Source organism: Atractosteus spatula, chromosome 10 (assembly GCF_055471065.1).
Source record: "Atractosteus spatula isolate fAtrSpa1 chromosome 10, fAtrSpa1.hap1, whole genome shotgun sequence".
In the NCBI taxonomy this organism is placed as follows: Eukaryota; Metazoa; Chordata; class Actinopteri; order Semionotiformes; family Lepisosteidae; genus Atractosteus; species Atractosteus spatula.
In genome coordinates this window covers 16,901,632-16,928,763 of record NC_142715.1, presented here as the reverse complement: position 1 = coordinate 16,928,763, position 27,132 = coordinate 16,901,632, and the positions used below count along the sequence as shown (strand labels likewise).

The following is a 27,132-nucleotide window of genomic DNA, read 5'->3' as shown; positions in this document are numbered from 1 at the left end:
GATGGACATTAAAGTTAATTATTAAAAAAATAAACTTTTCATTCAGACCTGTATTGATAAAATTATTGTGAATAGTTGTGGTGTCTGGAAAGCAATTTTTGTTAAATATAACAATTCTCAAGCGAGTGGTGCATAAGCTTCTTATTTAGTGACTAAATTATTTCCACTGCATTCACAACAGTTCTAATGTGTTTGCTTGTTCCGCATAGCCTGCTACTGAGTTGTTTTCGGAACTGAAACCTATAAGAACATTATTTAAGATGCACCATGGCCCAGAATCGTTCATTGGGACTAGGATTAATATCAATTGAAAGTACTCCAAAATAAAAGATTTAACCTGAATATTAAAAGAGTAGGAAAGTATTAAAACAACACCATAACGTCTTGACTTCCAATCTTCTTCCAGGTTCAGGCCATGTACAGTAAAATGACATAATCAGTTGAGTCATGCCGAGGTTTAAAGTTTAAACCTCACCTGGAGCAGCCTGGTTTTCTGTCTTGACAAAAAAAAGCGTTTTGTTCCACAACGGCGTGAAATGATCACGTCTTTCACTCTACTTCTTTCTTGTAATAAAGCAGATCTTGCTAGGTGAGCATTTGCTCCGGTAAATTAGGTCACTTTTCATGTTAACTCACTTCTTCTAAACACAACATTTCCTGGTGCATGTTTTCTCCATGAAAAAAGACATTTTCCCTCACATGATTTCTCGTTTTGTTTCATCAAAGAGTACAGAAAGAAGAAAAAAGGAAAAGTGTCGTAAATGAACTCTGCCGCCCTTGGGAGATGTCAAGCGCATTGGACATGAAAAGTGCCCAATAAAAGCCATTTCTCTTCGTTTCTCTTACAGTCCGGGCTCCTGTTGCGTGTAAAGGAGGCAGCTTGCTCAGCCAGCAGACTCAGGGCTTACTGATGCAGATGGTTCAGAGCGGTGTGTCCAAGCGGCTGTAAAAGAGGAGAATTCTCCCGGCGCCGTAGCTTAGTCGCTTTAAGTATCTGTCTCGCTAACTGGAGATCCTGGCTCCACATCCCAGCTGTGCCTTTCTTCCTGTCTTTTTGTGCAGAAAATAACATTTTGGACAACCGCATAGGGCTTGATTTAGTTTAATGCATGAATGCATTTTCTTTCTGCAACAACTTGTTTTTCAAGAAATTCATACAGCTTGTGAAAAATGAAATGTTATTCTTGGCTATCAGAGCAGAAGGAATATTGCCGACTGGCAAGAAAATGCAAGCAATGTTTATTTTTTGACCGGAAAGGTGCGAATGGAGTAAAGTCTTTCTCGTCAGTCTCTGTGGCGCAATCGGCGAGCGCGTTCAGCTGTTAACTGAAAGGTTGGTGGTTCAAGCCCACCCAGGGACTATCTTCTTATTATTGTCAATGTAAACACTGGCTCCGCTAAAGCCGAAACCTTAACCCTCTTTATATTTGCCGAAAATGCGAGTCTTTTGCCCGTGTCCAACAACAACACTTGAGACCGGGGAAGTCCAATAGTGATCAACACCGCAACTCCCCAGACAACCATATTCACCCATGGAAAAGTATCTTTGAAGGGCTGGCGGGAGATATCATTTATACTCCTGTTGCGTCCTCTGCTAAAATAGTTTAGAAATACAACGCGGATTTGTTTGAGAATTTGACAAGCATTGTTGCGTTAGCACTGTGAAGTTGGATGTTGATATTTTGATATATTTACCTTCATTTTAACATAAATATAAACATAAATGCTGTACAATCTATGCTGTACAATCAAACACAGTTATATTTTGGGTCTCGTGCTGATCGTCCTGTGGATCCAAAAGAAAATGTTAAAGCTGATACATTTTCGATTGTAATTTGCATCTAGCTACAATGTCCCTGGAAAAGAGATTTTATTCGTTGCGTGCAATCGCTATCTTTTACTTTACGTATGGTAGTGGAAATAGTTTGAAAAATGTTTTCTAAAGAAGATTGTATTGCCAGGACCTGCCTTTAGCGCTCAGTAGCGATGACGCTGTTGATATAGATGGAGAAGAAATGTAAGATGAATTTATGATCTAAGCTAAAATAGCCCTAACACGCCTCCTGTAACAGAGTTTGTATTCATAGCAAGTAATATTCTTTTTCAAACCCGAACGTTGCGTTTGCATTAAGTGTTATGTAACCATTAGCGGTTTCGGTAGCTTCTGAAGATCGCACTTTTCCAAACTGAAGCCTATAAGAACATTATTCAAGATGCACCATGGCCCAGAATCGTGCATCGGGACAAGGATTAACATCAATTGAAAGTACTCCCAAATAAAAGATTTGACCGAAAAATTGAAAGAGTAGGCAAGTATTAAAACAACACCATAACTTCTTGACTTCCAATCTCTTTCTTGGTTCAGGCTTTGTATAAAAACATGATCAGTGGAGTCATGCCGCGGTTTTGAGTTCAAGCCTCACCTGGAGCAGCCTGGTTTTCTGTCTTGACAGGTAAACAGTGTTTTGTGTTATTTGCTAAATGGAGAGAGGATTCTGTGTTAATTGTGCTCCTCCTGGGAGAGGTCAAGATGAGAAGTTCACGAGGCTGGTGGTAAATATCCTGTCCAGGAATATCGGGGCTGTAGGGGGTCAGATCTGTAGATGTAGTAAACACATCAGTGGAGACGGTGTCTCTGCTCTCTGTGAGAGAGCCGGGCGGAAAGAATAATCTGTGGTCTGGGAAGAAGAGACCCTCGTTGGAAGAGCGGCGCTCCTCACAGGAGAGAATGAAAAAAACTTTTTCAGGGACGCTGATTGTTCTCTTTGGGGGAATTAAAAGTACTTGTAGTGAGTGACCTCGTGGCGCGTCTGACTCCAGATCAGAAGGTTGCGTGTTCAAATCACGTCGAGGTCAGCTGAGGAGTTTGCAGGTGCTGCTGGTGCCGATCCCGGAAATTACACCACGCAGTCGGGTTTTATCTGTACACCACATAGGTAATTTGAACGAAGTAACAGCGCAGTACAGAACACCCAGTCAGGAGCTTATGCAGCGAATCATCATGAACACGACAAGAGAAAAGGCACACTGCATATCCGCGAAACATCACGCCCGGCTTTAGAGACCATGACATCAGAGAATGGAAGCTTCAGACCTCCTTTTTGTTACAGGTTCAAGCAAACCTGAAAGTTAGGGAGTGTTTGGTCTCTTTTGTTTGAAAAAGTGTCTGAAGCCTGTAATTATAATTTGCCCTTTTTTAATTGTGGTTGAAATCCACTCCCATGTACCAAGACCTTACAGTATATTCATGTTTACTTAAATGACTAACGCCATTGGACATTAGTTGGTGTTTTTTTTTTGTAACGATTTGCTATTTCATGCAGGAAAGAAAGGAACCCAGACCCAACGTTTGCTTTCAGGTGCGGTTCATTTACATAACGGACATCTATTTCTGAGGAGCCTAATTTAAATCATACAACCCCGGTAGAAGTCGAATTGACAATCTAATAAACCGAAATCAGACGCGTTATCCATTAAACCACTTGCCCATCACGTAAATGAATTGCACCATGGTGAGTTCAGCGCCGCCCCTAGTAATATCCCACCCCCATCTTAAATTTCTACGTGAGAAACGTGTTTTCTACATTTTTATCATTTTTAAAAAATCATCACTTTTAAGCAGACATAGCCTTTGTGTGTCGCTCTGAATTTCTAATTGATTTAGAATTCCAAGAAAAAAGCGTTTTGTTCCACAACGGCGTTAAATGATCACGTCTTTCACTCTACTTCTTTTTTGTAGTAAAGCAGACCCTGCTGGGTGAGTATTTGCTCTGGTAAATTAGGTCACGGATCATGTTAACTCACTTCTGCTAAACACAACATTTCCTGGTGCATGTTTTCTCCATGCCCTCCCCCCTGATTGTAAGAACGTCTCACAATTCTGACACCCAGGTGTGAAAGACAATGTAACACACTATCAAAATCCTGAAGTACAGTAAGAAATTTTAAATGTACCATTTTTTAAATATGACCCTCTGAACACGGCACCCACTGGGCAAAAGACGTATAATATACGTCTATTAAACGCATACTTTAGACGTCTAAATGTGGTCCGCAATTCATTAAGTCATTAATGTATTATATTTATTACACACGTGTAAATTAATGACTGCGAAAATAATTTACTTCGTACACTGTGCAGAGTGCCGTATACTCCTAGTTGCGGCACACACGATATATACAGTAAAAAGCCTCAGGCACTGTGTTAGATGTGTTTTCGACGTTATATATGCGTTTATTCATGTCGTCGATTTTACGGTTGCAATTCGACGTTGATTATAAGTCGCGGCGACGTACATATACGTATAGCCGTATTTTCGCCGTGAATATACCTATATTCGACGAATCAAGGCCCACTGGGCAGGTCAGCATACATTAGGAAAAAAGTATGGTTCAAATTGCAATGACACGAACTGTTGAGAAAATCATGACCTGGCCGATATTTGTAGGGAATAAGTGTGTTTTGCACATGTCGAACTACAACAGATAAACATTGAGCTCCTTAGTAAATATCACCGGGAACGTCCAAAAAAGACGAACATCAGTAGCTTCAAGGAAACTTAGACTCGCACATGGAGTTTTATCTTCGAATAGAGGGTGGGGGAATTCATTTATACTCCCGTTGCTCTTTGCACGGGAGTGTGTCTTTGTACAGCTGTTAAACAAAGGGCTGGTGGTCAGGGACGCGCTTCGGATTGTTTCGATGTAAACACAATCTCCGCTAAAAGCCCTCTTGAACTTTGCAGGAAATGTGCGTGTTTTAAACCATTTTCACGTGTGGAATTTTATCTTCAGCTGGCCGTAGTTAGAATGCCTTATACACCCGTTGTGTATCCTTAGCAAAAATATTTTAAAATTATAACACAGAGTTGTTGGAGAACTTGACAATCCTTGACAATCATTATTAAATGAGCACAGTACAAATGTACATTGATATTTTTGTTGTATGTACTTTAATTTTAAAATATATAAACATAATTGTGCTGATATGGATGTTCATTTGAAGGATTTGAGGAATCTATAAAGGATGTCAGAACAACCAAAGAAACATTTGGGCATCTGCATATTTGTAAAGATTAAAGAGCACCGTAAGTGTGAAGTTTGCACACACAAGAGAAGAAATCAGTTTCAATGCACGTCATTAAACTGATGGTGTGCTTATCAATCGTGCATAAAAGGTGTATAGCAGAGGATGGCTTTGATCCATCGATCGTGGGGTTATGGACCCGGCACGCTTCTGCTGCGCCACTCAGCTATGTTTAACACAACTGCTTTTGCACCTGAGATGAAAAGTTTCAACGGTAAACGCAGACGTCACTGAGCACTTGGTCTTTTGTAGTACAAATCATCACACGCTGCTCTACATGAGCGTGTCTTCAAGATCGTTGAGAACCAAAGCTTCTGCCTTCCTGGCTACTGATTCTTTCTTCGTTAATTCCCAAATCTTCAATGAGAATTAGTGAAACGAAAACCAAACACATGTACACACTCGCGTCCTAGCGTGAAAGAAAAATGATGGAAGCGTTTGAGAAATAACAAACGTAGTCTGAACAGCTCCAGCCTATCAACTGCTCTACAAAGTGATCGCACCTCCACACCCAGTTTATAACACTGAAAATGATTCAGGAAGCCCAGCAAAGTTCTAAAAACAGCGGTTGAAAAGCGTCTAGATACATAAAATGACAATTTCTCAAAAGTAAAATCTTCATCTTTTAAATATTGTCATCCATATATTTTCGTTTTTCTCTTTTTTACATAACACGCTTTCGAGAAATAGTGTCTTGTAATGAAGGCTGCATTAGAAAATGTGTATCTAAATTAAAATCGGGTTTATTACTTCTGCGTTTTTCAGCTTTCTTAGCGCTTGGGTCTCGATTCAGATATTGCAATGAAAGCAACAGGGGAGTAAGTTTTGCTTTTCTTAATCAAAGGTGATCTGCTCACAAGGAAGTATAAAAACTTTAGCGTTTACATTTTGAAGACCGCAAATTGTCGAAACAATATTGCTTCATAAGCTAATAAGTAACGTTTCTGAGCACGCATTGTATTACTAATGCTGTTATTAATTTAAAAAAGCTTAAATTCACATAATAGAATTTGGACGGCTCAAAGTAGTCTATTCCTTGTACAACTTTACTTGCCCGCTGAGTAGAGTTTAAAGCAACGGCAGCAGATGTAGCAGTAATAGCAACAACGTGGTTAGAGTGTCACAATACACTCTATGAAAGAATTGCGGCTTCAGATCGTTTTGTTCCGTTGAAGCTGCCTACAGGCTCCGATTTGCTGACATTGGCTGTGATCTTTTTCATGAAATTCTTCACATATTTAAAATATTTAATTCGGGTTCGCCTAATACACGGTGCAAACAGTACCTGCAGCAGAATGCTGTGGCACATGACGTCGTTTTGTTTATCGTTTGTAAGGATTGAGGAGCGTACTACAAATCGAGGAAGTGAAAAGAAAATTAAACAGGAGTCACTTTTTGGATTGCTAAGCCATTGTGCTCTGCTCGTCTAGGTTCAAATCCCATCCTTGTCATGGTTAAGGCCTGAGACGTGTCTGTTTTTTTCTAAACGGTGTTTGCATTTGTTTCCTCTTTTACTCCTGTAAACTCAGGATTTTTTTTTCCTTGGTGGCAACAATACGCTTCTGCAATACAGTAAATCGTAGACTCCGCTTTCAAATTAGCTGCACCAGGCATTCGGATACAGAAAAACACAGGGATTTAAAATTCAGGAATATGAATGGCCAATTGCTTACAGCTAGGGTTTTCACGTTTTCTTATTTAGCGATTTGTGTATTAATCTTTTAACAATTCATTAAAATGCTAACAATATGTAAAATCAAAACAACAGCACCGTAAAATGCTGGGGAGACAGGTAGTTTTTTTTCCAATCAAATACCAATCTCTAATGCTGTGTGTGAGAGCTTACGTACCTTTCCTTTTCTCACATTTTCTGACAACTATTCCAAAAGGGCACTCTGTCAGCTCCTAATACTTTTTAAAAGTCTGCCTGCATGTTTGATTATTGTCGTTTTATTTAGAAAAAGTTCAATATTGATCATAACTAAAGAAAATTAGGATCACGAATAAAAAAAGGGCTGAAGATGCGAGTCGCTCTTGAATCAGAGCTGGGCGACACGGGCTTCTGTTCTAATATGATTGTACGAGAAGCAGGAGGAATCTCTTCTCTCCTATGGAGCATGAGCTGAATCAGGAGTGAGACATTTCGTATGCTCGTGTATATGTTAACGCATGACCTACATCGTAAAACTAAATTAAAAGCTAACATTAAGTTGTCAAAGACATTCATTTATATACAAACAAGAGACAGACATAGTAATGATTCTACATTAACATGTCCTACACTGATCAGACTAATTGAAATGTATGAAAGCCCGTTTCCTCCAGGGAGTTACAAAAAAACGTGCTATGGTATCGCAGAATTCCAACTAAGTAACTCAGAATTGCGACTTAGTAATTCACAACTCCGACTTTATATTTCACATTTGCAACTTCGAAATAGCCCATATTTAATTGTCTGTCGTTTCGTTATTGTGACGGATTCGGGTTCTAGGGCTTGTGCCTTCGCCGCTCCCACTCTAGTTCGTGGCTCACTGCATTGGCTCGAACCCAGGTCTTGCCAGCTGAGCTAAAGAACACTTTCTTTAGTCCCGGCGGCCAGCATCCCTGTTATGCGCAGGGGAGGGCGGTGCTGTCATCACTGCAACCAGATCGTACAAATTGTATGTCGCAAAGGAACAAGTAATAGGTTTATTCCATGCTGAAAAAAAGAAGAAAGAAAACACAACGTTTCAGCCGAAACGTGTTTTCTTTCTTCTTTTTTTCAGCATGGAATAAACCTATTACTTGTTCATTTGCAGCCTACGCATGCTGACGCAGCTACCCACCTGAACTACAAATTGTATGTCGGCCGTTCCGTTACACTATATTGATGAATCGTACAAGATCATAGGATCTATAGGCCTGATGACTTGTCTTGTACAGTGCCCTGATAAAAATCAAATTAATTACATTATTTTTTATGGAATCCCATTTCCGCCAGTGAGGCTTCCATAGTACCCGGATGGAATAGTGGCCGGTGGGCTTTTAAAAAAAAAATATTGAAACACCAGAAATACAAAAACGGAGACAGAATATGAAATAAGATACAGAAATAGACACTTCACATCCAGAGGAATTCACAATTATTAAATCTGAAACTTATACTTTTTACATATTTCCATTGTATGTCCTTTTTTACTTAAAAAAGAAACTCTTCTTTAGCTCAGCTAGCAAGGCCTGGGTTCGAGCCAATACAGTGAGGCACGAAGTAGGGTGGGAGCGGCGAAGGCACAAGAATCCGTTACAATAACAAAAGGACAGACAATGAAATATGGGCTATTTCGAAGTCGCAAACGTGAGATATAAAGTCAAAATTCTGAGTTTTTAGGTCACAATTCTAAGATTCTAAGTCACAATTCTGAGATACCATAGTGCGTTTTTTTTTACTCCCTGGCGGAAACGAGCTTCCATTGGTTCTCAGTGCTGCGAAGCAAAAGCAATCTCTGGAAAATCAGACAAATTATTATCAGATCATGTCAAAAGCTGATCAGTATTTCTTTACTGGGAAGCAAAGAAATGCTTGTATTACACATTTTAATGTGACATGCAATTACACGTGAAAAATAGTAAAATTATTTTCATTGCGGTACATGTTGATAGAACACCCCCCTCGATAAATGAAAGTGTGGACGGACTTGTCGTATGTTCCGTACTCTGTCTGGCAACGAGTTTAACACACTGTCCTCGGAAATTAGAAACTAATTGAACAATAAATTCATCTGAGCCAAATCTACTCGTGTGGGTGATTTAATTCTGTCTAAATTGCGTGGAACTCCTCCGCTGAGGTCGGATACACACGGGAAAGTGTTCAGGCGGCTTCACGGAGTCCCGCCTCAGACTGGAAGCAGGTTCTAATTAGACGCTGAGAACAATCCGGGTCTCTGTGTGTAATTGATTGTGTTGATTGAGCGGTAGTGTGACCAGGTGTGTGGTAGCAGGTCCTGCCAGTATAAAAACCTAGTCACCGCGCTCACACTTTATGCTCTCTTGCTTCAACACAGTTTGGTGGTTTACTTTTCTTACTCCTGTAGCAGTTTAGCGGGACGTCAATTTGGCGATGCACTCGTTTCTCTTTGTGCTGTGCCTGTGCGCAGGGGCTGGGCTCCCCGCACTGATCTCAGCCGGCTGGCTGGCTGGGACTCTCGGGAATTAGCGGTCCAGGCCGACTTCCCGGCTGTCGAAGACGCAGCCCAGTCCTTAGTTAGTCATAGAAGAAAACAGAGAAGAGGTCGGAGTGGCCTCTGTAGTTCATCAACGATCCAGTCAGGCAGTACTGCTCTGTAAAGCACCGTTCGTTCACATCGATTGGCTTTTTGTTGCCTTCATTCGTGCAAGTAGTAAAAGCAGACGCCCCTATTCTGCCGTGACCCGGATTCGAACCGGGGTTGTTGCGGCCACAACGCAAAGTACCGACCACTATACGATCACGGCGAGTTACAGAGGCACACACAGCTCCGCCCTTTTCCGCCCCTGAATAGGATTGGTGAATTGAATAGCATTCAATTCACATCGAATATCACTGGCGAAGCTCAGCGCTGGGCCACTGGGCACGGTTTCGCACCGTTTCCGTAGTATACTGGTTATCACGTTCGCCACACAGGCGAAAGGTCCCCGGTTCGAAACAGATCGGCTTCTTTTGTCGCCACGCACACTGTTTGGGGATTCGCCTAGTGCTGTGATCGAACAGACCCACTCACCTCTTAGTGTGGCGGGATCTGCACAGTGGATGTCGCAGCGCTTCCTGCTTTCACTTCAATGCGCATCCTTATGTCGAGTCGTGTGCCGTGCAGATGCTTTGAAAGCAAGAGCAATGAAAAGGTGTATGGCGCTGTGAAAGGAAACACAGAGAAGTGAAAGCCAGTCCTTTCTCTAAGGATGTAGAAGAAGAGCGACTCCCCGTCAGGGAATCGAACCGCAGTTTCCCGCGTGACAGGCAGGGATACTCACCACTATACTAACGAGGAAGACATCACTTTTTTCGACCACCGGCATCGTGTCCCGACCCACCGTGCTGGAAGCCGACGCGTGCTGTGATTCCTTTACAGAGCAGAGGTGACAACCGAGGAGCCGAGAGATCATTTCAGCATTTGGCAGCAATACAGCATTTCGAAAACACAAACGACCAACTCGGAATGACTTGCCTTTAACGCTTTTCAAAGCTATCTTTGTGCCAGACGACTGCGCCGCCTAGCAGATACAAATGGGTTGTGGCATGAAAATGCAAGCGATGTTTATTTTTTGACCGGATAGGTGCGAATGGAGAACATCCTCATTTGTCAGTCTCTGTGGCGCAATCGGCGAGAGCGTTCTGCTATTAACTGTAAGGTTGGTGATTCACCCCCACCCAGGGATTCTCTCCTTAATGTTGTCAATGTAAACACTGTCTCCGCTCAATCCGAAATCTTAACTCACTTTATATTTGCAGAAAATGCGAGTCTTTTGCTCGTGTCCAACAACAACACTTGAGACCGGGGAAGTCCAATAGTGATCAACACCGCAACTCCCCAGAAAACCATATTCACCCATGGAAAGTATCTTTGAATGGCTGGCGGGAGATATCATTTATACTCCTGTTGCGTCCTCTGCTAAAATCGTTTAGAAATACAACGCGGAATTGTTTGAGGACTTGACAAGCATTGTTACGTCAGCACTGTGAAGTTGGATGTTGATATTTTGATATATTTACCTTAATTTTAACATAAATATAAACATAAATGCTGTACAATCTATGCTGTACAATCAAACACAATTATATTTTGAGTCTCATGCTGGTTCCAAAAGAAAATTTTAAAGCTGATACATTTTCGATTGGAATTTGCATCTAGCTGCAATCGGTATCTTTTACTTTATGTATGGTAGTGGAAATATATTTTTTAAATGTTTTCTAAAGAAGATCTCATGAAGTATTGCCAGGACCTGCCTTTAGTGCTCAGTAGCGATAACACTGTTGATATAGACAGAGAAGAACTGTAAGATGAATTGATGATCTAAGCTAAAATAGCCCTAACACCCCTCCTGTAACAGAGTTTGTATTCATAGCAAGTAATATTCTTTTTCAAACCCGAACGTTGCTTTTGCATTAAGTGTTATGTAACCATTAGCGGTTTCGGTAGCTTCTGAAGAGCGCACTTTTCCAAACTGAAGCCTATAAGAACATTATTCAAGACGCACCATGGCCCAGAATCGTTCGTCGGGACTAGGTTAAACATCAATTGAAAGTACTCCAAAATAAAAGATTTGACAGAAAAATTAAAAGTGTAGGCAAGTATTAAAACAACACCATAACTTCTTGACTTCCAATCTCTTTCCTGGTTCAGGCCATGTAAAATGACATAATCAGTGGAGTCATGCCGAGGTTGTGAGTTTAAGCCTCACCTGGAGCAGCCTGGTTTTCTGTCTTGACAGGTAAACTGTGGTTTCTGTTATCTGCTAAATAGAGAGAGGATTCTGTGCTTATTGTTCTCCTCCTGGGAGAGGTCAAGATGAGAAATTCACGAGGCTGGTGGTAAATATCCTGTCCAGGAATATCGGGGCTGTAGGGGGTCAAATCTATAGATGTAGTGAAGACATAAGTGGAGATGGTGTGTCTGCTATCTGTGTGAGAGCTGGGCAGGAAGAATAATCTGTCGTCTGGGAAGAAGAGACCCTCGTTGGAAGAGTGGCGCTCCTCACAGGAGAGAATGAAAAATAAATCTTTTTCAGGGACGCTGATTTTTCTCTTTGGGGGAGTTAAAAACACGTTTAGCATGTGGCGCAACGGTATCGCGTCTGACTCCAGATTAGAAGCTTGCATGTTCAAATCACGTCGAGGTCAGCTCATTTGTCTGCAGGTTCTGCTGGTACCAAACCTGGAAATTACACCACGCAGTTGAGTTTTATCTGTACACCACATAGGTAATCTGAACGAAGTAACAGCGCAGTACAGAACACCCAATTTGTTCTTCCAATTTGTTGAAAGAAAGGACTTCAGACACATTGTGATTCTTCCCATTTTGTCTGAAGGGTGGTCACCGAGCTTGCATGCTGTAAACCAGGCTGTTTGAGGTCCTTGAAAATCAGCAGGTCTGTGACAGGACTGTGGCAAGACCTGGAGATTGAGTGTTGATGCAAGAAAAATGTGAATGGGGCTTCCTGTCAGGAGCTTATGCAGCCAATCATCTTGAACACGACAATAGAAAAGGCACACTGCACATCCGCGAAACATCACGTCCGGCTTTAGAGACAGTAACATCAGAGAATGGAAGCTTCAGACCTCGTTTTTATTACAGGTTCAAGCAAACCTGAAAGTTGGGGAGTGTTTGGTCACTTTTGTTTAAAAAAGTGTCTGAAGCCTGTAATTATAATTTGTCCTTTTTTAATTGTGGTAGAAATCCACTTCCATGTACCAAGACCTACGGTATATTCATGTTTGTTTAAATGACTAACGCTATTGGACATTAGCTGGTGTTTTTTGTAACGATTTGTTATTTCATGCAGGAAAGAAAGGAAACCAGACCCAACGTTTGCTTTCAGGTGCGGTCTATTTACATAACGGACATCTGCTTCTGAGGAGCCTGATTTAAATCACACAACCCCGGTAGAAGTCGAATCGACAATCTTATAAACCGAAATAAGACGCGTTATCCATTAAACAACTTAGCCCGTCACGTAACTGAAGTGCACTTTGGTGAGTTCAGCGCCGCTACTAGTACACCACCCCATCTCCAATTTCTAAGTAAGAAACGTGTTTTCTACATTTTTATCAGTTTTAAAAAATCATCACTTTTAAACAGACAAAGCGTTTATGTGTCGCTCTGAATTTCTAATTGATTTAGAATTCAAAGAAAATAGCGTTTTGTTCCACAACGGCGTTAAATTATCACATCTTTCATTCTACGTTTCTCTTGTAGTAAAGCAGACCTTGCTAAGTGAGCATTTGCTCCGGTAAATTAGGTCACTTTTCACCTTCACTCACTTCTTCTAAACACCACATTTCCTGGTGCACGTTTTCTCCATGTAAAAAAGACATTTTCTCTACATGATTTCTCTTTTTTTTTCATCAAAGTGTACAGAAAGAAGAAAGAAAGGAAAAGCGTCATAAATGAACTCTGTCGCCCGTGGGAGATGTCAAGCGCATTGGACATGAAAAGTGTCCGATAAAAGCCATTTCTGTACGTTTCTCTTAGTGTCGGGGCTCCTATTGAATGTAAAGGAGGCAACGTGCTCAGCCAGCCGACTCAGCACTTACTTAACGCAGGTGTCTCAGAGCGGTGTGTCCAAGCGGCAGTAAAAGAGGAGAATTCTGCCGGCGCCGTGGCTTAGTTGGTTAAAGTACCTGTCTAGCTAATGGAAATCCTGGCTCCAAATCCCAGCAGCCCATCGCGTGTTGCACTGGACACCCTGTAAATCATCAAAAGCACATCGAGCTCCTTGGTTATGAAATTGCTGGATAAAAGCCACTTCACATCCTTTCTCAACTTGCACAGCGAGCAGGCTCACCGCACACCGAACGAAGATGTGACAGAGAGGTGTGTCCAAGTGGCTTTAAAAGGGCAGCGCTTCGCCGGCGCCGTGGCTTAGTTGGTTAAAGCGCCTGTCTAGTACACAGGAGATCCTGGGTTCAAATCCCAGCGGTGTCTGTCTTCGCGCACCGTTTATTGTTAGAGACAACATGCTTCTGCATTATGTTTAAAGGAAGTGTTCATTTCGTTTTTGGCACAACTTGTTTTTCAAGAAATCCACACATTGCGAAAGATGAAATGCTCATCTTTCTTATCAATGCAAAAGAATTACTGCCAGCTGGCAAGAAAATGACAACGATTTTTTTTTTTACTTTAGCCAAAAATCTGTGAATGTAGAAAAAATACGACATGTGTCAGTTTCTATGGCACACTCAATCAGGGTGTCCTTCAGTTAATCACAACGTTGGTAGATCAAACGCACCCAGAGACACACTTCGAATTAATCCGATCTAACCATTACCTTCTCTAAATGTGATTGAGGTTCTTTCCACGTCCTTAGCCATCTTGATGTTTGCAGAGATTTTCAACTTTTGACACGAGTCAAACTACAAGTAAATAGTTGAGTTCCTAAGTCAATATCACCGGGAATGTGAATATAAATGTAAAAATCAATATTTCTGCTGTCTCCTGAGAAACACAAGTATAGAGTCAAAACACAATAAATAATGCTAAAAAACTATTCAGTTAACACCCAGATGTGACAAAACACATTTAAGACTTACATCCCCTTTAAATATGTATTTCCTTAATATCAGTTCTCTTCCCTCCCCAGGATACATGCAAATTCACTATCGTATATTAAAGGCTGTGTGTAAGTCTTACATGTCTTCTGTCACATCTGGGTGTTAAATTAATAGATGTGTTGTGTTATGTAATATGATTTGACTCCACGCTTGTGTTTCTCGGGAGACAGCAGAAATATTTGGGTTTTGCGGCTACAGAAAATAATGTGAACTCTACAGGCAAAAGTAAGGTTACCTTAAAGAAACAAAAACTTATTGTCACCCTTTTCAACGTGATTTTTTAAGACATTTGTTCGGAATAATATATCTTCTGGTGTCTGTGGCTGTTATCCTACAATAACGATGGTGAAATAGCAGGAATGTGCGGAAAGAATCGGAGATAGAACAGAAGACTCATCTAGTCGATAGTAAGGTTGTGTAGGACCGCACACACTTCGATGTCAGTGTTGAGTAGTGTGGATTAAAAGCTTCTTCACGAACCACGAAGGAGTAGAAACCTACAGTCTTCTGATCCGTAATCAGACACGTTATCCATTGTGCCATTGGCGTTTGTATTGCATTCCCATACAGCACCACATTGAGTTCAGAGCCGCTACTAGTAATACATCGCCCCGGTCAAAATTTTCTCAATTACATTCATGTGTTTTGTACGTGTGTCTAATTACTACGTCTTTCATTATGTCTGGTTTAAAATAATGTATCTTAAAAACAGACAAAGGGTTTATGAGTCTCCCTGAAATTCACACACGAAGAATAAAAAATATCGCGTTTAAAAAGAATACAGAAATGCCGGTGATAGAAAACGGAGCGTCTTAAGTGCGCGCTATCACTAAACTAAACTCCCGATCAGTAAGTTTGTCGGCGGCTTTTTAGTTGTGTTAGGAAGAGCAAACAGTCCACAGTGTACATTTTAAAGGTCTAAGCAAAACAATCAGACTTGAGGATTATTCAGAACAGGAGCCTTTACTTCTTTGTATACTGAGCTTTCGGGTGAACATCAAAGTGAAAGACAAATTCGCAATTTTCACTTTTTGATTAAGGAACAAGAAAACACCATCCTTCAAACTGGATTCAGACCAGGGACATAAGAAATACTCGCTGTTTTTTCTACAGTCTTAAGATCTAACAACTGAGCTATCGAGAGGTCGAAAAGTAAACGCTTTGTCACACGTGTAGCCCAATGTAGTGTAGTGTTACTCTTTATTTAAATCCCAGTTCGACATCAAAATACTCACTCCCATAGTCTCGTTCAGAAGAAGAAATGGACCAGGCTTCTACTCTATAAACGTCCAGAGTTCTTATAAAACGTTTGACGAGACATCAGTGCAGGCGGAAATTGACCCTTTTTCTAGTGGGATCAGGATCATATAAAACCTTTCTTTTGGACTGAGAAGAGGATCATGGAGACACTCAAAACATACTTGTCTTTGCTTCTTTCGAGGACGAATGGAGTATTGAGCTGCAAGCATCGGTTCAAATCAGAACTCTCTGCTACTGCAGTTGCTTGTTTGAGAGTTTCTTCAAACCTTTCAACTGAACGTTGATATCAAGTGATATTGACGGTAATATCATACGGTTTTTGGTTTTCTTTTGATGGAAAATTGTATTAAAATACAAGCCTCTTTCACATTTGTATAATACTTTCCCTTGCATCCTCAGATAAAAATTCTAAATACCAAAAAGTTACAATATATGGAATAGCATTTATTTTAAAATGTATTTTAAAATTTGCGTTTATTTACAGCTTAGTAAAAATAACATTGCTAATATTGATGGAGTAGAAATGTAAATGAATTGATAGTTTTTTCTGAGCTAAAAAAGTCCTACAACGCCTCCTGTAACAGATAAGGACTCATAGCAAGACAAGATATGCTATTGCATTGCGCATTTTGCAGATACGGCCAGTTTCTGCTTCTGGTGAGTGCATTTTTTTCCAAACTGAAATTAACAAGAACATTTTCAAGATGCGCCATGTCCCTAAATCGTTCATCAGGACTACTATTAATATCAGGTGAAAGCAGTACAAAGCATAAATTTAACCTAAATATTAAGAGACTATATCTGTCAGCTACTGCTGTAAGCCATGTTCAGCCAACGCTAGAAATATTACTGCTCTACTACAGTAGCTAAAGAAAACCAGTCCGACTTAGAAACAGATCACAAGTCGCAGACATAAACCGATGAGGATGGGATTCGAACCCACGCGTGCAAAGCACAATGGATTAGCAGTCCATCGCCTTAACCACTCGGCCACCTCATCACGAAAACACCCACCTTGGGCATGATTTTGCTCGGCGACCGGGCTCAGCACATCGACCTCAGATGTCTCAGAGCGGTGTGTCCAAGCGGCTGTATAAGAATAGGTAATAGGTTTATTCCATGCTGAAAAAAAGAAGAAAGAGAACACAACGTTTCGGCCGTGGAGCCTTCTTCAGGTGTGCGAGAGACAGGGCAGTAGGCAAAGGTAAAGTAGCGGGAGAACAAAGGTTTGAGGGTGGGTACCCACCTGTATAAGAATAGTGTTCTGCCGGTGCTGTGGTAAAGCTGGTTAAAACACCTATTTCATAAAGAGGAGATCCTGGATCCGAATTCCAGCGGTACCTGTTTTTTCCTGTCTTGTTTTACATGTAATTTGGGACACTCAAAGAGGTCTTGATTTGGTTTAATGCGTTTATTCATTTCCTTTGAAGAACAACTCGTTTTTTTAAAATCATATAGCTTGCGAAAGATGAAATGGAAGCGAATTTTTTGGTTCACCAAAAGTATGTAAATGAAAAAAATGAAGGTGTAAGCATTTCTGTGGTGCAATCGGTTAGCGTGTTCAGCTATTAACCCCAAGGTGGGTTTTTTGATCCCACCAAGGGACGCACTTCTTCCTATAGTAAACATCATCACCGCAAAAATTTAATTGTTCCGCAAAACCTGAACTATTTTGATATTTGCAGTAGTAAACAATTGAGTACCAGAGTCAACATTACTGGGAATTTCCAATAATTTCCGATATTGGCAACTTGCGAGCAGTTAGTATTCACCCATGGAATTATATGTTCCAGTGGGTGGCGGGAGAATTCACTTATGCTCCCGTTGCATCTTCAGCTAAAGTAATTTAAAATACAACGCAAAATTGAGAACTTGACAAGCAAAAACGACAGATCGCCGAAGTTGTATTTTAATATTTTCGTATATTTACTTTAATTTGAATATAAATGTTAACATAAACGCTGTTCAATATAATGTAATTTTGTTGTACTTTTAAAATATTATAGCTGAGGATGCGAGGGGGGCTATTACACCTTGCCAAACATCTAAATAATTGTAAAAGAGGCTGGCATTTTAATAAAACGGGCGATCAAAAGAAAGCTACAAATAGTACGGTATTATGCTCAATATCCCTCGATATTGAAGGTCAGATGAAGAACTTGAAGAAACTCTCAAAGAATCAACGGCAATAGCAGAGGATGTTGATTTTGAACCAATGTTTGCACCTCAATTATCCAGCAGTCTTTGCTTGACAGACTTCCTCAAGATATTCGGTGTTCTATACAGAACATCGAAAATTAAAGGGCTAATGTGCCAAGAGAGGTGGTCCGAGGCAAAGACTGCGTTAGCGGAAGACTAAGCTCCGCACGATAACGCGTGTCTAATACTTGGCCCTTGAAAGGCATCATATTCGTTGAACTGCCTACCAGCTGTGACTCTTGCACGAATTTCGCGGTACGTGTGTACGAGCTTATAATTCAGGAATATCAATGGTCAGACGTTTATGGTGGGTTTGTGTTTTGTATTATTTAATGAATGGAAAAAACATTTTCAAAACTACAGCTCGAATGGAATAATAAAAAACGTTTATTTGCCTGTTTGTTGTAACAGCTGTGCCAAAAATATTCATTTACATCAGAATAGTACCTGAACGTGACTGGACCTTATTGGATTTTAGGAAATTTATTTTTGCACATCTTCGCCTACGATCAGGAATACCTTCCTGTTTTCAGCGTGTTTATTGTTTCTACCTGTGATCTCTGAAAAAAAGACCCACTACCTGTGAAATAGGTAAAACCGAAATATTCCGGGAATTTGCTGTGGTTTGAGAGGAGTGTATGAAGGTATTAAAGGAGAGAAAAGACGCGCATTTCGCACGGGGAGCGCAGAACCATGAACCGCGCCTGTGTCTTTTCTTATATAACCGCTGAGCCCGGACACAGCGTCTCCAGCCAGTGAAATACAGGAGAAACCGCAAGGAAAACAATGTTTCTTTAATAAGTCTTCTTGTGGTTTTATATTTCGGTCTTTCACATTTGAATGCATACTTTGCAGTTAATCTTTCCTCGATTACAGGCAGCCCAAACAGTTCTTAAGGCAAAAATCGAAGCCTATTTGACTTTCTGCTAATCGCATAAGTGTTCAAGAAGTATTTCCCTGCCCATCATGTGCCCCCAAGCCGGTTTCTCCGTTTTCCTCTTCCTGTCGTTGTCAGCGAGCACAAGAAGACAGGAAAAACGCAAGGCAGGGAAAAGACGGTAGCTGTCAGAGGTGGGATTTGAACCCACGCCTCTATTCAGAGACCAAAACACCGAAGCAATGGAAAAACACGAGCCCTTAAATCTGGCGCATTAGACTACTCGGCCATCCTGACAAGCTATAGATGGTGGTGTGTTGGAAGCACAAGTAATTCACAAAACTGAGAATTGGTTTGCTGGAGAAGCGCCAAGTTGCCTGTTGTAGCCTAAACGGATCGCGGAAATCAAATATTCGGATAAATTTAGAGTGTGCTTTACAGCCTTCGTGTAATATTTTGATCTGCGAGAGTGCAGTCGTCTTCACAATCTGGATTATCTCATAAAGAGCAACGTCAGTGTAAAACAGCTATCATTTTTAAAAACAGACGTTGTATTGCATATTAATAATTGATTTATTTTCCTGATTACAATACAGTATATTTTCCTGATTGCAATGTATTGTGAAGAATAAAAGCCAGCTGCATCAATCTCTATTACGCGTCATTTATGAAGGCGTTTCAAATAGCAGCCAGTGCAGTATTAACGCTTTTGGAGCATGTATTACATTGTAAATAGTCTTATTTAAATAAGTTTAAATTCGCACACTGTTATTTAGACAGCGCAAACCAGTCTGACCTCCTACAACCTGTGCCCGCTGAGTAGATCTTAAAGCAGCTGCAGCCAGAGTAGCCGTAATGGCAACAGTGTTTGGAGTTCGGCTTATTTATTCTGCAGAACCACCGGTATTGGAATATACTGATCCGCAAAAGAAGCGCTTTCGGTTTCTGATCGTTTTTATTGAGCGCTGCTCTAAACTTTACATTTGCTCGTACTAGTTTCTTCCATTAAAAAATACGTTTCCTTCATTACTTGATTGCACTTTTTTCTTATAAATAAATAAAACATATAATTCAATACAATAACCACAGGCAGGAAGGCTCGTTGTCTAAGGCGTTGCGGTCAGTTAGCAGTTTCTCCTGGAGACGTTTGTTCAAATCCCACTTCTGATAAAAACCTTTTCTCGTTAGAGTAGAAACGATAGAAGCCTTAAGTGGGAAAAAAATCACAACATCTCGCATTTCACGTGTTTAATGTTAATTGTCTCAGTGATTGATGGCTCTTCTCCCTTGCAGGGTGACGGCAAACTTCTTTAGAGAGGGAGTCTCCCAGGTACGGCTTTTCTTCGTCAAGAGCCGAGACAACAGAAACAGACTTCAAACTGACATGAATTACTTCATGAGCGTTTATGACCGTCTTTAGAAAGCTGAGAGCAGGCGAAAACGTCGTTGGAAATGAGGAAATGTCTGCTGACAGTAAACAGAGCTCACGCTCAGCTGAGAATAAGCGCTCCTCGTTAGTACAGTGCTGAGTACCCCCGCTTGTTGCGCGGGAGACCGGGGTACTTTTCTGTGACAGGGCGCTGGTTTAATTTTTTAAAAACCTGACTCCACTTACAAAGTGTGTACTGTGTGCTAACTTTCGAACTACTTAGTGCGGTAGAATATGGAGATCATCTCTAGCTCTGAGCTAAACTGCAACAAGAAGTCGTGCTGAACAAAGTCAGAACCCAGCTGAACGTGTGGTGCTCAGGACACGGGAGCATTGTTGTGGTTCTAATTAGCACGAACTGCAGGGGCTCTGAATCAGAACATTTCAATTTATCTGTTCAGTAAATTAAAATGCAGGACTCGTTAAAATCCGATTATGACTATATAACAGAATGTCCCTCACAGTTTAAAAGATACCAGTAAGGACACACAATTACTGCGAATGCGATACTTATTGGAAATAGTCCCAAAACAAGCACGTATCACAGCTGGTAGACCCCTGTAATAATTTTGCAGTGACAGAACACTTTGAAGATTTGCAATCTATTTAAATATGAATTTTCTAAATTTCAGTTCTCTTTACTCCCTGGCATAACTGAACTCTCACCTTCACATACTAAAGGCATTACATGCATTAGCATGATAATGATAATGCTTCTAAGAAACACAGAATTACATTTAGTTTTGTTCCTCATTTCCCCCAAGAAAAAAAAAGGTGTCAATTTCAGCCTGGAATGATTGATGCCCCATCAAACATGTTTTAATATCCCCGGAAGTTTATACAGTAGAATCCTGGTTTGTGGCTTAAATTCAAGGTAAAAAAGACTAAGGAAACGAGTTGGAAACAATGTCGATCTGGGATTTTACTCATCTGGAACATTTCACTACATTGGGCCGTATGTGCCAGAGAGCAGCTCCTGATAGCTCAGTTGGTAGAGTAGGGTACTGTAATGGAAACACTTGGGAATCCTTAGGTCATTGGTTTGACTCCGGTTTGTAGGAAGGTGTGTTTTAATCAAAGAGTTAAAATAGTGAATCTGTTTAATTCAGTCGTTGATCAAAAGCTCAATAAACGCCGAAGCAGAGGCTCCTGTTCCGAATTCAGCTCCCGTCTGATTGTCTTGTTTTGGCCAAGATCTGATCTATGAATTAAGGGACTACTCTGTCTGCTTTGTAATTCAAAACTACATTTTGTAATGCAAATGTCAAGTTTTTGTAGATATAAAGGTGTTCTCTGTTTTCAAAGGATAGCTACTTAATTGGCTTTATGATTTGGTATTGATTTTGTATCGTTGAATTATTAACTTTGTGCTTTCTGTGTTTTTATCGTATTGTGGACTTATTTTTTAAACAAATGGTTATAATGGCAGACACGGCACGTTGTTTATACCAGTGGTGAATTGTACATTTTTATTAAGTACAATCTACTGTGCACTTTTGGGAGTATAACAGGTTCGATATAAAGTGGCAAAAATATAAAAGGGGAAAAAACCCCAGACTGCGTGTAAAGCCCTTGTTGTGGCTGTTGTTTTATTTTTAGATAAAAATGGCGTACTGTGCACGAAATGTTGCAGAAACACAATCTGATATTTTAATAACTATTATTTTAATAATTTGATAAGTATGAGGCCTTGGATCCAAATCTTTGGTTCTGATTTTTTAAACTTTTGATCTTCCCTTCCTCTCGATGTGAGCAATTGTTTTCTTTCACGTTGCGATCCAAAGAGCCTCAGACGCACAGTCTAACAGTAACCAAACCAGAATGGGTTCTGCTGGGAGCTGGACTGAGCTCATTCTCACTCCCTGTGCTGAAAACAGAATTATCTCTTCCCCGAACATCGTCTACAGATCACTCGTGTGCTTTTAACCTTCTCGCAGCTACAGACGAGACTGAAGCTGGAGATGTGAAGGCACCTGCTTGTGCACCTTCTACAAATTTCACAATCGAGACAGACTTCTCTTTTTTAAAAAAAAGTAGATATAGCCCTGAAAAAAGCATTAGCTTTATCAGTTTTCACATTAATCGATTTTGAATCAAATATTTTATTTTTATTGCAATTTACATAATAATAATTACTATTATTATTATAATCGCTTACACTTATATAGCGCTTTTCTGGACTCTCCACTCAAAGCACTTTACAGGTAATGGGGAATCCCACTACCGCCACCAATGTGCAGCCCCACCTGGATGATCCAACGGCAGCCATACTGTGCCAAAATACTCACCACACATCAACAATCAGTGGGGAGGAGAGCAGAGTAATGAAGCCAGTTCATAGATGTGGATTATTAGGAGGCCATGACTGGTAAGGGCCAATGGAAAATTGGGCCAGGATGCCGGGGTTACACCCCTACTCTTTCAAGAGACGACCTGGGATTTTTAAAGGCCAGAGAGAGTCAGGACCTCAGTTTTACTTCTCAGCAGACGGAAGGCACCTGTTTACAGTTTAGTGTCCCCGTCATTATACTGGGGCATTAGGACCCATATGGACCGCAGGGTGAGCGCCCAGCGACAGAAACCAGACATTACTGTGTGTTGGGCTCGGTTGCGAACAGGACAATGACTTCACGGGGACAAAGTAGAAAAAATCAAAACGGTTCTGTAAAAGACATGTGTCAGCTGTGGGTTCGCAGTCTGGACTCTAAATTCATCAATCTGATTTCAAATCTCTCTAAAACCTGAGCTGTGGCTTCTTTCGAGTAGTTATTCAGGAGAACATTATGTTAATTGTATAGCTGAAACGTTGTGTTTTCTCTTCTCTTTTCAGCATGGAATAAACCTATTACTTGTTCCTTTAATATATTGTTCGGTTGAACTCAAAATGCTTTACTACTACAAGAGAGGATTATAGTATTGAGGATGAGACAAATTTATGAATTCTTGGAAGAAAATGGTTTTTCTTTGCATTTGAAATGAATCGAAACTTTAGCGCGACACACAAACCCTTTGTCTTATTTAAAGATATAATATTTTTAAACAGACAAGTATAGAAAACGGTTTATTTACTTAGAAATTATGGACGGGGGCGATGTATTACGAGTAGTGGCACTGAGGTCACTATGGTGCAGTTGAGCACCATAAGATTAGGGCCAGTGGCGTAATGTATAACGCATCTGACTTTGGATCAGAAGATTGTAGGTTTGACTCCTGTCTGGCTCATGTTGCTTTTAAACCAATCAGAGTCCTCAGTAGTAGATTTTCTTTATGTAAATTAACTGCAGCTGAAAGCTATAGAAAACACGTTGGGTAAATTGCAATGAATTGCCGAACTGTTTTGCACGAAGCTGCAGACTACTTAACACAAAGCTTAACACACAGCTGTGGTAGCAAAGCTGGTGAGCAGCTGAACTTAGCAGCTGAACTTGTGCTAAGTAGTCAGTTCGGTGATGAGGGTTCAGTACTGGCGTTGTTCTAATTAGCACGAACTGCACAGGCTGAATCAGACAATTTCAAATAGTCTGATCAGTGTAGGACAAGTTAATGAAGAATTATTACTTTGTCTGTCCCTTGTTTGTATATAAATGAATGTCTCTGACAACTTAATGTTAGTTTTTAATTTAGTTTTAGTTTTACGATGTAGGTCAGGCGTTGACATATGCACAAACACACGAAATGTCTCACTCCTGATTCAGCTCATGCTTCATACGAGTGAAGCAATTCCTCCTGCTTCTCGTACAACCATATCAGAACAGAAGCCCGTGTCACCCAGCTCTGATTCAAGAGCGACTCACATCTTGACAGGGTGCCCCTTTGGAATAGTTGTCAGAAAATGTGAGAAAAGGAAAGTTATGTACAGTAAGCTCTCACACACAGCTCTCAAACACAGCATTAGAGATTGGAATCTGATTGTAAAAAAAAAACTGCCCATCTCCCCGGCATTTGTTAGCATTTTAATGAATTGTTAAACGATTTATACACAAATCGCTAAATACGAAACGTAAAAAACCCAACTGTAAGCAATTGACCATTCATATTCCTGAATTTTAAATCCCTGTGTTTATCTGTGTCCAAGTGCCTGGTGCAGCTATTTTGAAAGCATACCTCAAGAAGGACTTTACACGCAGTCTGGGGTATTTTCTCCTTTTACATTTTTGCGATTTTATATCGAACCTGGTATACTCCCAAAAGTGCACAGTAGCTTGTACTGTGTGCCCCGTTTGCCTTTGTAAGCATTTGTTTAAAAAATAAGTTCACAATACGATAAAAACAGAGAAAGCACAAACTTAATAATATAACGATTCAAAATCAAAACCAAATCAAAAAGTCAATTAAGTACCTAACTTTTGAAAACAGACAACACTTTATCTACAAAAAACTTGACATTTGTATCTATTTTTGAATTACAAAGCAGACAGAGCAGTCCCTGAAAGACCAGAATTGTTTAAATCCCTTGTACCAATTTAGATTGATCTTGATCAGAACACGACCATCAGACGTGAGGGGAATTTGGAACAGGAGCCTCTGCTTCGTCGTTTATTGAGCTTCTGATCAACGTCTGAGTGAAAGTTATTTATTGTCTTTGATTAAATTACGCAAAAGGCACCTGCGTACACCTTTTAGCTCATAAATTCATCGTACATTTATATCCCATCAATATTAGCAATGCTATCTTACCTAGCACTAAATGTAGCTCTAAATAAATGCAAATTTAAAAAAAAAACATTTAAAAATAAATGCTATTCCATATATTGTAACTTTGTGGTATTTAGAATTTTTGTCTGAGGATGCAGGGGAAAGTATTATACAACTGTGAAAGAGGCTCGAATTTTAATACAATTTCGATCAAAAGAAAACCAAAATCCGTAAGATTTTACCATCAATATAACCTCGATATTGACGTTCAGTTGAAAGATTTGAAGAAACTCTCAAAGAAGCAACTGCAGTTGGAGAGATTTGATTTGAACCGATGTTCGCATCTCAATAATCTGTTCGTCCTCGAAAGAAGCAAAGGTTAGTATGTTCTGAGTGTCACCATGATCCTCTTCTCAGTCCAAAAGAAAGGTTTTATGTGATCCTGATCCCACTAGAAAAAGAGTCAATTTCCGCCTGCACTGATATCCCTTCAAATGTTTTATAAGAACTCCGGACGTTTATAGAGTAGAAGCCTGGTCCATTTCTTCTACTAAACGAGACTATGGGAGTGAGTATTTTGATGTCGAACTGGGATTTAAATAAAGAGGAACACAACACTACATCGGGCTACACGTGTGACAAAACGTTTATTTTCTGACCTCTGGATAGCTCAGTTGCTAGATCTTAAGACTGTAGATAAAAACAGTGGGCATTTCTTATGTCCCTGGTTTGAATCCAGCTCGAAGGATGGTGTTTTCTTGTTCCTTAATCAAAAAGTGAAAATTGCGATTTTGTCTTTCACTTTGACGTTCACCCGAAAGCTCAGTATACAAAGAAGTACAGGCTCCTGTTCTGAATAATCCTCACGTCTGATTGTTTTGCTTAGACCTTTAAAATGTACACTGTGGACTGTTTGCTCTTCCTAACACAATTAAAAAGCCGCCGACAAACTTACAGATCGGGAGTTTAGTTTAGTGATAGCGCGCACTTAAGACGCTCCGTTTTCTATCGCCGGCATCTCTGTATTCTTTTTAAACGCGATTTTTTTTTATTCTTCGTGTGTGAATTTCAGGGAGACTCATAAACCCTTTGTCTGTTTTTAAGATACATTATTTTAAACCAGACATAATGAAAGACGTAGTAATTAGACACACGTACAAAACACATGAATCTAATTGAGAAAATTTTGACCGGGGCGATGTATTACTAGTAGCGGCTCTGAACTCATTGTGGTGCTGTATAGGAATGCAATACAAACGCCAATGGCACAATGGATAACGTGTCTGATTACGGGTCAGAAGACTTTAGGTTTCTACTCCTTCCTGGTTCGTGAAGAAGCTTTTAAACCACACTACTCAACACTGACATCGTAGTGTGTGCGGTCCTTCACAACCTTACTATCGACTAGATGAGTCTTCTGTTCTATCTCCGATTCTTTCCGCACATTCCTGCTATTTCACCACCGTTATTGTAGGACAACAGCCACAGACACGAGAAGATATACTATTCCGAACAAATGTCTTAAAAAATCACTTTGAAAAGGGTGACAATAAGTTTTTGTTTCTTTAAGGTAACCTTACTTTTGCCTGTAGAGTTCACATTATTTTCTGTAGCCGCAAAACCCCAATATTTCTGCTGTCTCCCGAGAAACACAAGCGTGGAGTCAAATCATATTAAATAACACAACACATCTATTAATTTAACACCCAGATGTGACAGAAGACATGTAAGACTTACACAAAGCCTTTAATATACGATAGTGAATTTGCATGTATCCTGGGGAGGGAAGAGAACTGATATTAAGGAAATACATATTTAAAGGGGATGTAAGTCTTTAAAGTGTTTTGTCAAATCTGGGTGTTAACTGAATAGTTTTTTAGCATTATTTATTGTGTTTTGACTCTATTCACATTCACGGTGATATTGACTTAGGGACTCAACTATTTACTTGTACTTTGACTCGTGTCAAAAGTTTAAAAGACGGCTAAGGACGTGGAAAGAACCTCAATCACATTTAGAGAAGGTAATGGTTATATCGGATTAATTCGAAGTGTGTCTCTGGGTGCGTTTGATCTACCAACGTTGTGATTAACTGAAGGATACCCTGATTGAGTGTGCCATAGAAACTGACACATGTCGTATTTTTTCTACATTCACAGATTTTTGGCTAAAGTAAAAAAAATCGTTGTCATTTTCTTGCCAGCTGGCAGTAATTCTTTTGCATTGATAAGAAAGATGAGCATTTTATCTTTCGCAATGTGTGGATTTCTTGAAAAACAAGTTGTGCCAAAAACGAAATGAACACTTCCTTTAAACATAATGCAGAAGCATGTTGTCTATAACAATAAACGGTGCGCGAAGAC

At 40.2% G+C, this 27,132-nt stretch overlaps 3 non-coding genes across 3 annotated transcripts; 2 read left to right on the top strand and 1 right to left on the bottom strand.

The window, feature by feature from the left end:
• Positions 1-1,287: 1,287 nt before the first annotated feature.
• Positions 1,288-1,361, top strand: trnan-guu (transfer RNA asparagine (anticodon GUU)). The gene has a single exon. It is a non-coding gene; the product is annotated as a tRNA-Asn (tRNA).
• Positions 1,362-13,669: 12,308 nt separating this feature from the next.
• trnat-agu (transfer RNA threonine (anticodon AGU)) lies at positions 13,670-13,743 on the top strand. The gene has a single exon. It is a non-coding gene; the product is annotated as a tRNA-Thr (tRNA).
• Positions 13,744-16,547: 2,804 nt separating this feature from the next.
• On the bottom strand, positions 16,548-16,629 carry trnas-gcu (transfer RNA serine (anticodon GCU)). The gene has a single exon. It is a non-coding gene; the product is annotated as a tRNA-Ser (tRNA).
• Positions 16,630-27,132: the final 10,503 nt, after the last annotated feature.